We start from the raw sequence: 9,151 nt of genomic DNA on the forward strand, positions 1-9,151 counted from the left end.
TTAAACGCAAATTTTGAAATTTGTGAACATACGTGTTTTTATAGATATTTCGCTGAAGAACAAAAATCAATTACAATCTGAGCGGAAGAGCTATAAACATACTGAGGTCAAAAATTGAGTGCTTTTATTTTGAAAGTACAAAATATGACATAAAAAAGAACAAAACATATAGTATTAAATGTATATGTAATTTCAATAGAAAGATCAGATCGGAATACTTGTAAACATTTAAATTACAGACAAAAAAAATGTATTAGGTTTTTGTAAATCTTTCAAAGTGATCGTTTCCGTTACAAGCTTTCAACTTCAGTGATGTGTTTTTAAGTTAAAAGATATGACAAAAGAGAGTAATAGGCCTTTTTTTTACTCTCTTGCATTTTAACATAGTAGGAAATATGTATACGTTATAGAAAATTAGTTTTTATTATATTGAATTTAAATACTAGAATAAATTTTATTATTTTGATGTTGTCAATCTCACTATATATTAAATAGCACTAGTTACTTTCAGAGGATGTGAGTTGTTTTTTACATCCGCAAATTGTATGAGATCCTTTTATTCGATATAAGAAAATTACCATATTGTTCCATTAAAATCATATGGTGTTCAAATACTGCATTTAATTAAAAAACAAAACATTTCAAATATGAAATTGACGTTTTTTGTTTTTAATAAAAGAGTGGCATAAACATGACTGTACCTACAGTGTGTGTACATCTGGCTTTTCATCTAAAACGAATGTTCACAGTTTCTGTCATGAGCAAAAGGTCGGGTACCATTTGTGGATTGCGTGTACCCCAGAATTATTTTCTTTTGTTCATGATGCTCGTTTTATATAAAGTTTTCTATAAAATGCTTTATGGACTGTGGTATTTGATATTTTTTGTCATTTTCCTTCAAAACTTTTGACTTTTGCGTTCTATTGCTTTTTTATAAAGAAAAATAACAAAAATACCGAACTCCAAGGAAAATTCAAATCGGAAAGTCCTTTTTCAAATGGCAAAATCAAAAGCTCAAACACATCAAACGAATGTATGTTCTTCGTATTTTGATTTTATATTTCCCCATTTGTATCTTCCTAGTTTTCTGTTTGTCCGTTTTGTGGTATGATGCTGCCAAATCATTCGTTCAAAGTATTGAGCTTCCCCATGCTTTTTGTTTCAAAAGTATCACATGATTGATACTGAAGCATCACGTGTCGTGTGCCCTGAAATCAGTATCACGTGTATTTACAAATATGCAAATTTAGTTGTCACGGTACGATACTGGTTAAGTCATTTTGCCTCAGTGAAAATATGTGAGTGATTTTAAAAGAATTGAATAATAAGAGACAGTACATCAAAGTAAATCATTTTACCATCCTCTAACTTTATGATTTACATTTAATTCCTTCAATATACACTTGATGATACCTGCTTCATACTGTTGTTTAAACATATCAACAGTAATAGCAAAGCAATCAGTGACTCTTGAAATGATCGTTGTCTGTTGAAAGTAAGAAAGCAAAAAATACTACAAACTTATTTTAAAACAGAAAAGGTTTCACTTAATATTTTTTTCAAATTAGAAAAGATTAGCACACATCAAAGCCACCATCGTTTTAAATATAAAATTACAAATCTCAAGCAAGCTTTGAAATACTTTTTTTATTTCCGTTAGCTGACAAAAGCTACCGGTACATGTCGTTATAAGAACGACGAAATACAGTAGTTGAAATATGTAAAAAATTTAAATATTTTCATTTTGTAAGAACAAACGAGAAAATATGAAAAGATTGAATTAACTCAAGACAACGAAATTGTTTTATGATATGCACAATCGTTCAATCTTAACTAAAAAGATATTCAATTAGTATTTTAAAAACACGTAGTTTGGGATATCTCAATTAAATTATGATACAAGGAAATTATTACTCCAACTTAGACGAAAATACACAAAACGAAACAATTTGAAAGCAAAAACAAAGCGAGACAAATGCACTGTTAATGAAAACAAAGAAATATACAAATAGAAACACACTTATAATGAAACTTTTAATCGTTGGGAAAAAGTGAAGCTGTCAGACTTCTAGATACAGGTGGATTAATGTTGATTTGCTTAGAAATATAGTTTGGAACCTGATTGAAATTTTTCTTTCATTTTTTCCCTGTGTTGAAATTATGCACAATATCGTGTCTTCCTGTACTGTTCATGATGGTAAGAAATCTACTTGACTCTAAAATAACATTTTGATACGAGTTGCAACTCTTTCAAGGGAATGCGTACTTGTTCACTACAAACAAGTGCTTATGAGAGAAGTAAATAATACATAATTGTTTATCTTGATGTATAGTGAAATCCAGTTTTATACTCGAGTTTGATTGTAAATTTGTTATATGTGAATAATGTTGCATATATCCTATTGACATTGGTATTGAAATAAAGGATAACACAGATTCAACTAGGTTTGCTTCATACCATGACTTTGTATTACTCTTGCTATAGATTTTCTGTGTATTGTTATGTGATGGTTTATGTTATAGTGTCTGTGTTGTTTTATAGGCTGAGGCGATACCAGAGAGACATTCAAACTCATAAGTCGAAAATAAACTGACAAAACCATGGCAAAAAAAGAAAATAGACCAGAAGACAAACAAATGCCGGTTCGTGAATATTCGGACATGACTTTTGATTGATTGTATATCGTAATAAATCTGGGAAATGCAGACATTTCCATTTTTGCGCTTTTTGTACCAGTACTTATTTACTGATAATATCGAATAACTGTCGTTGGGTCAGGAAGATAGAACTTCTGAGTTCACAACATTGAAATACGAACTGCCTTAATGAAAAGGACAGAAACGATTCAGAAGAGACGTATAAGTTAATACACTGCACATCGCATTATATTACACTTAATTAAACAAATATGTATGTATAACCCCAAATATTTTTTGCATAGGATCTTATACATTATGACAGTATTATTATTAAAAGCAAATATTCGAATAGACGCAGCTGAACACACATTTTGAAAACTGGAAACATTATCAGTGAAAATAAAATAACTCGTTTGATTGGTTGATTCTGAAAAGGTTTATAAGAGAACTTCGCATTGTATGTGTAGTGTACTGAACTGTTTTAACAGTGCTACAAAAAAGTTAAGAAAAAATCTTTTATTTCCTGTTACAAAATGTACCGAAAATTACATATACGTAAACTTTCATTTTGGAAAAATATAATTGAAAATCGACATGACTGTTTAAATACTAGCTGACATTAAGTAGATGTGACATTTCGTTTCAAAACCTCCTCCCACGTCTTACTAAACGTTGCCGACGAAATGTTGGTCTTCTGAAGAACCTTCGACTTCGAACAGTATTAAAGGATGGTCGCCTTCGGAATACCCTCCTTCTTTGCCATCTGTTTTCGTTACTGTCGTTGTCGTTATTTCTTGAACGTTGGCGTTGTCGAATTAGTCTTTGTCTCAATAATATTCTGTTTCTTAAACTGTTTCGTTGAAGAATTAAACGTCTTCTTCTGTCATTATCATCGTCATCATCAGATCTCCTGAATGTTTGACGTCTGAATGTAGGTCTCCTGGAGAATGTACGCCCACTTTGCCATATCCCATTTTCGTTGCTATCGTTATCATTATCGTCGCTGAACTGTCCTTCAATGCAAACAGCCAAAAGAATAACCTCTATCAACAGGAGAAAGAGGTTCATTATCTGTGAATAAAAAGATAACATAATCTTATCTTAACTTTCCTTTACTTTTTGTTTGCAATTTTAAAAGTCTTTTTTAGTGCTCCTAAAATATATATGTAATTTCAAGAAAAAAAGATATTGAAGGGAGGAAGGCATTCCACCATTCTTCGGTCAGAACTTTTGATTTTGTTCTGATTATTATTATTATTAGATCTTTCAACTCTTCTGTGAAAAGACATGTTGATTAATATATGATTATCGTTTTCTTTCTGTCACTTTTTTTCTTCGACTGCATCTTTTTTTTTCCGCAAAACATAGTTGGTATATGATATGGAACAGTTATTGCAATTTTGATACTCAAAGCTTTAATGTGACATTTTATAGGAGTTATCTGCCCTTCACTTCTTTACCACGTGTTATGTTAGTGTAAGTAATTAACCGGAAGCTGTAAAGAATTATGATTTTTTTATTTGATTTCAGATGCCAAGGCCATATCTTGAAACAAATGGTAAAGGTCCACGTCATACGTCATTTTGAAATTTATTTTGATTGTATCTCTCCTTTATCTCCTCTGAAATTATAATAGATAGATATAAAAAAAAACATTTCAAAATGATTGTTTATTGAGATACAAATTTGACTCTCTTATAGAAGTTATTGTCCCTGGTATGTTTAAATTTAAGATTGATTTATAAATATTTCAAACTTGTACATGATAAAGCTATGGGGTGCTTTTCAAAGGTTTTGAAGACACATGATTTTTAAAATGTCAACCTGGAGTGACACTGTGTAAACTGGAATAACCATTTTCCATTTATTACATAGAAAATTATCTATAACCACCATAAAACATGACATCGGAAGTGACATAATGTAAACCGGCCGTTCGAAAACCGTCGTGGGTAGTCAAGGTTGTGAAACATCTCACGTAATCATTTAAACCGGAATTATATCACACATTTCAAGCAAAATTACATACAAACCAGATATTTTTGAAATCAGCGTAAAATAAGCTTTTATATGACAAGGCATAACTATGACAATTTATAACCTGGCAATGGCATAGTATACCCCTTATTTCAAATAAGTGTATATGGAAACCTTTGTTTTGAAAACGTATAAAGTGAATAACTAACGTATCATTTTAACGTTGGACGTGACTTTTTTTAAGCCGTTAGAAGCAGATTATCCAACTTATTCATACACAAGTACTAAAAATAATTTGGGTTTTTTCTTTTTATGCGTAAAATAAGCTATCGTATGACACAAGAAATCACTCTTTTTCATCCTCACATATAAAAAAAATTAAATTTCAGCATATCTTTGTTAAATTTCATTTCAGCTTTAATAATAAAAAAAATTGTGAATTCGCTGGTGGAAAGACGTGAAACATGTTAAATGGTATTCTGTACAATTGGTTTTTAATCAATTTCTATTTCTTCTTCTGCCATTTTTTTCTTGCGTTGTATTTCTGTTTCAAAAAGAGATTATGCGTCATATTTATACTATAGCCCCGTGGGGGTTACTGACTATCCTTTCGGGTGTAACGGTGCCAACAGCACTTGCCAAATCATACCCTGTTCTAACCAGAAAACATTGAAAACATACCCTGTTCTAAACAGAAATATTGAAAAACATACCCTGTTCTAGACACGCTCAGAAAAAGTATACCCTATTCTAGACACGATCAGAAAATGTATACCTTGTTTAAAAAAAGACCCTGTTCTCACCAACAGGGCATGAAAAAGCGACCCTGTTTTGCGGCACACTCGTACCACTAAAAATATAGGAAGTAACCTCCCCCCCCCCGGGACTATAGCATGCGTCATAATATTATTTATACTATAGCATGCGTCATAATATTATTTATACTATAGCATGCGTCATAATATTATTTATACTATAGCATGCGTCATAATATTATTTATACTATAGCATGCGTCATAATATTATTTATAATATAGCATGCGTCATAATACTATTTATACTAACTTGTTTTCTATATGTCTTGACAGTCCAAACAATATGAGGGCGACATTTTTATTTAATGTTTCACATAAAATGTCCATACCACATTGGTCAGTAATTAACTACGTTGACTATAATTTTATGCAACCTGCTGTCATTATAACACAGGTGAAGGTAAGTCAATAGTTGGAACATGTAGCGTATTAAAGTAAATACGGACCAAAACGTTGGCAATATAGAGATTTATTTTATTTCTTTCAATTGTTACAGTGAGTAGGTCAAAGACCTTATTTACATATCATTTAGTTCTTTATCCTCATATTTTTAAGGTTTTTTGTTGATAATTTGTTAAGAGACATTTCATTAGCCAAACTGATTCATAATAGATATTTTTTTTTAATTGAGATGTCGAGTTTTGAATTTCGGAATTTCGGTCCAGTAGAATAATTCGAGATTCGATATTCGACAATATTTAAAGTTTGAAATTCCATTTTCAACGAAATTCCTTATCCGAGTTTGAAATTCGAGATTCGATGTCCGAATTCAACAATCAGAAGACGGCTTTATTTGGCAGTTGTTTCCCACTTGTTCCGTTGATTGATAGCGTTTATTATTTTTTTTCTTCAGTTTTTTTGGACTTCCCCTTTTTGAATTTGCATTGGAGATCAGTATGTTTTGTTAGACTTTTGTCAATTACGGAATGTCCGAAAATCTAAATAGATACCAAATCAATGGATGTTTAGATGTGTATATGCATTTCGACCTAATGAAAAGAAAAAGAATTTTAGAATGTTGTCTTTTAATATTTTTTTTCCTTGATCAGTGATATATTATGGGCTTGTCTCGTATTCGTACAGGTATGTTGCTGTACACTAAAGGATATATATATTTTTTCATTTATCACATATATTTGGTAAGTTAGTAACATATTTTGAAATTCTTTTTCGTTGTCTTTAAATTTTATTTTAGCTTTATAATTTCGTTTTGATCTATCCTGTTCAGTTACAAGTTTGCTGTTACAGCATGTAGTAGTGTAACGGTGTTGACGTTCCTTAAAATGTGTAAGTTATATAAAACCATGCATGATGCAGCAGTTGATTTGCTAAACGTTTGTCCGTTTCTGTTTTTCATAATAAATATTTTGAACATTATTATTGTAAAATCGACAGAACAATGCGGAAACCCCCTGCTCATGTCAACAATTACTTTGAACCATTGCTTTAAATAAAAATGGCAAAAATGTAAACAAATTTATAAATATTATTAGTTTCGTTTTTTAAGCATGTATGTTAAAGGGCCACTTGCCTTCTTTACTTTTTGTCATTCATTTTAATATTCAGGAAGTTAAACTTTAATTTGTTTAACTACTTTTAAATGTCCTGGTAATTTCAAAAATTTTAAAGGTTGAATTGAATGTCGAACCCTCAATCTCGAATACCAAAGTAAGAAATCGAATTCAAATTTCGAAAACTAATATCAACTTAAGATGTTGATTTGCCAACTTCGAATATATAATCCAGAATGATCATTCTGACCTTTCGCAAGGATGATCTTGAACGTCTAATCCCGAATGATTATTATGAGTTATATATCGTAAGGGTGATCTCTAATTTCAAATTAAGATTTCAAATCCATTCGGACTTTTGTTATGAAGCCTTCATACAACTTGAAGTAAATCAAATTTCTCCATCCTTTTGTGCACCATAGCCACTGGTTGTACTATTTCTTGAAGCATAAAAGTCGACAGCAGTTTAGTGTTTGTATTGTATTATTTTATGTTTGTTTCAAATGAATAAATGAAAAAAGGTAACGTTAATATGGGGTAATCTATTTCGGTATTCAAGAATCTACACTAATGCTTATTGCATAACTTGTAAACTCAGAACGATCAGAATTAGTCTTTGCAGAACAAATGCATGCATTAATTGACAAATAGAGTTCATTGTTAACATAAGCACGTTAAAATATGTTCTCAAATATTTACCTTTTTGTGTTCACTTTAGGACCCAGTCGCCAGTAAATTCTACTTAATTTCATTTATTTCGATGGTTTATATAGTTGATATAATAATTAGCAAGTAGCTTAGAAATACTCGATCAATCTTTATTTGAATGTAAATTTAATGAAATTAGATTTTTTTTTTAATTTCTCAATAAATTTTAGGCAAATTGTCACATAATTTTGATGATCGCTAAGTAGTGAATTGTACTGTGGTTACGTAATAGTTTCTAGTAATTCGAAATAATTCGACGGGATATCAATGGGAAACTCTGGAAATTAGTAAGAGAATGTCAGAGAGTGTGATTGATAACAAAACGAACACCATGCATACAGATTAGTATAATATATTTGCGTACAGATGTACACGTAAATTAAACTATTCAAGTATTGCCAATCGATTACCTCTGTTATCCAGTGCGTTGTAGTTCGAAAAGGATTCATGGCTATCTTTAAAATTTCTTCATTTTATATGAAAATAATCCTATATGAAGTTTGTGTATTTAAAGTGCTTTTTCTGCATTTACCTCCACCAGAAACGCTAAAACCTAAACATTTGAAAGCCAGGGGTATACATATGTAGATACGTTAGGAAGTATATGACTAAAATGGACCTAAATGAATAGTAAAATTGCAGTAAGGTCAACTCTGCTTAATGTACAATGTAAAAGTCAGTGATACTTAATTAACTACTTACAAAGCGTTGTATGAAATATTTACCATGTGTACTTGAGGTAAATGTCTAGGTACCTAATGAAATAAAAGATAGTGTGAAATTATATACTTTTTTAAAGACCTTAATTCCATTTATTTTGTAGTTAGAATGTTATAATCAAACGAATACATATTAGCTTTTGGTTATTGATTTAAAAGAAAGAAAGACATACATATTGGCTTTTGGTTGTTGATTTTGGTGGGGTTCGTGTTGCTTAGTCTTTAGTTTTCTATGTTGTGTCTTCTGTACTATTATTTGTCTGTTTGTCTGTTTGTCTTTTTATTTTTGGCCATGGCGTTGTCAGTTTGTTTTCGATCTATGACTGTCCCTCTGGTATCTTTCGTCCCTCTTTTAAAAAGAAAGAGAGAAAAGTGATATATTCATTAAACGCAAATTTTGAAATTTGCGGACATACGTGTTGCTGAATCACAAAAATGGATTACAGCCTGAGCAAAAGGGCCATAAACATACTGATGTCAAAACTTGAGAGCTATGATTTGTTTTTAAGTACTAAATATAACATTAAAAAGAACAAAACAAATATAATAAATATCTATGTAATTGCAATCAAAAGACCGATTCATACAGTTATCAATACGACTTGAATTGGTTTAGGAATACTTGTAAACATTTAAATTACACAGGCAAAAAAATGTCCTTTTGATTATTCGTAAAACTTTCAAAGTGAGCATTTCCGTTACAAGCTTTCAACTTCAATAATGTGTTTTTTGCGTTATGAAATATGTGAAAAGAGAGTAATCGACCTTATTTCAAAATCTC

General features: G+C 30.6%; 1 long non-coding RNA gene across 1 annotated transcript; it reads right to left on the reverse strand.

The window, feature by feature from the left end:
* Positions 1-3,141: 3,141 nt before the first annotated feature.
* LOC127728425 (uncharacterized) lies at positions 3,142-7,690 on the reverse strand. Its single transcript, XR_007994115.1, has 2 exons — positions 7,643-7,690; positions 3,142-3,711 (listed from the first exon to the last, which is right to left on the reverse strand). It is a non-coding gene; the product is annotated as an uncharacterized LOC127728425 (long non-coding RNA).
* Between the last annotated feature and the right edge of the window lie 1,461 nt (positions 7,691-9,151).

Source organism: Mytilus californianus, unplaced genomic scaffold (assembly GCF_021869535.1).
Source record: "Mytilus californianus isolate M0D057914Y unplaced genomic scaffold, xbMytCali1.0.p SCAF_2, whole genome shotgun sequence".
Classification (NCBI taxonomy): Eukaryota; Metazoa; Mollusca; class Bivalvia; order Mytilida; family Mytilidae; genus Mytilus; species Mytilus californianus.